Below are 1914 nucleotides of genomic sequence, written 5' to 3'. Positions count from 1 at the left end.
AGTCACTAGCATCGATTTAAAACTGTTCCATCTCCTTTGTGATGCCCAATACTCAGCCTCTGGTGCCATATCTGCTAGTCTAATCTAAGTGTGCACTATAGTACATAGGGATTTGTGGAGTTTGGGGGTTTTTTTAAAGTTTTTTTTTTCTTTCTCGTTGTGTACTGTTGAATCATATCCAACTGGCACAGGAGGAAATCACTCCTTCTTCTCCAGCAGAGCACCTGGTGGATTCAAACCACACATCTTTGTGATTGCAGAACAACTTCTTGCCACTAGGTCACGAGAGCGCCCTTGTACATACCATTTTTGAAGGCCCGGTTTGTTTCCCCACCCCCCCCACTTTAAAAATTGTCAGGTCAACATTTTATTGATGCTCCAGGTTTACACACTCTTTTTTTAAATTTTATTATTATTATTACTATTTATTTTATTTTTTTTAATTTTTTTTTTTTGTGCATGTACCGTCAAATCAGATCTGACTGGTACAGGAGGAAACTGTCCCTCCTTCTCCGGCAGAACCTCTGGTGGATTTGAACCGAGGTTTACACACTCTTGACAGAACATCAACATTTTCACAAAATCTCCCGCATGGCCCTGCTCAGCTTCTGGATCTTGGATTTTGCAGACATGTCAACATATGTTTTGCCAATACGGACAATCATTCCACCCATGATTGATGGATCAGTCTTAACCTCCAATTTCAACACTTGGCCTTGACTTAGGAAACTGTTCAGGACTGTTTTTAATTCATAGAGAGAGAGGTGCTGTCTAAGGGAGATGCGGTAGTAACTGTGCAAGGAACTTCTCCATGGTGGACACTCATGATGGTGGAAAAGGCAGAAATGACTCCCAGTGTATTGTTCAAGCGACCATTCTCAGCAAGTAGATTGATCAGGTTGGATGTGATTGGAGTAAATCTTTCTTTTGCTGTGATGTCATTTAGGCTTTTCACCTTAATAGACCGCTTCACGTGAGGATTCAGAATAGCAAGAGCCACTTGGGATCCTTCAGAAGTTGTTCTACTCTCAGTAACTCCTTTTCTACTTGATCCAGTTTATTCTGTTTAGATGCAGCAGAATAAAGAGTGGTGGCATAGTGACTTCAATACCATGTATCTGAAGAGGGGGCCTCACAAGCTCGGAAAATGGTCCGACCACAGATACACTGAAGCACCACACCTGGCGGGAGAGCCCGGTCATTCCTGGACCAGCCATCTTCTCCTAGCCCACTGTAGATCAAACGTGAATCCAAAGAGGCAAAGACCCGTTATTTTGAAAGTGGATGGCCAATCCTTCTCCCAAGTGTTTTTTGGTTTTTTATTAGTCAAATGCTAATTACTTGTCCTACCCAGGGACTCTTATATGTATTATAGCCCTGACACAGTTAGGATTTTTCTTTGAATAGTCAGGAAAAATTTTTATGTTACCACATACTTAAAATTCCATGATCTTTATGTCTTGTTGTATATCCAGCTTCACTTTTTTTTGCTTAAAGGACTTTTTTTTTTCTTAGTGTGTCAGTCAGCTGGTGACAAATTTTTGCAGGTTTTATGCTTTAAAAAGTTCTCATTTCACCTCTCTTAGTGAAAGATACTTTCACGAGGTATAGAATTCTATATAGACTGTCACTTTTATTAATTTAAATATGGTGCTTTATTTTCTTCCAGTTTGTATTGTTTTAATGAAATGTCTGTACTCAGTGCATCTTTTTCTCTTACTGCTCTTAAATTTTTTCCTCTTTATCACTCACTCACTGATTGATGTCAAGTTGGACTCAAATCCTAGGTGACTGTACATTGAGTTTCCATGGCAATAAAAAGTACAGGTGGACACTGTCCATCTTTCTCCCAAGGAGCCACAGGTGACTTCAAGCTGCCAGCTCAAGGCCTTTATATTAGCAGTACAACTCTGT

General features: G+C 40.0%; 1 pseudogene; it reads right to left on the bottom strand.

Moving 5' to 3' along the window:
- Positions 1 to 575: 575 nt before the first annotated feature.
- LOC102863287 lies at positions 576 to 1217 on the bottom strand (annotated as a pseudogene).
- Positions 1218 to 1914: the final 697 nt, after the last annotated feature.

The sequence above is a fragment of the Elephantulus edwardii genome, unplaced genomic scaffold, assembly GCF_000299155.1.
Source record: "Elephantulus edwardii isolate Elephantulus edwardi_28Jun2011 unplaced genomic scaffold, EleEdw1.0 scaffold00146, whole genome shotgun sequence".
NCBI classification, from domain to species: domain Eukaryota; kingdom Metazoa; phylum Chordata; class Mammalia; order Macroscelidea; family Macroscelididae; genus Elephantulus; species Elephantulus edwardii.
This window is presented reverse-complemented; position numbering and strand designations above follow the sequence as displayed.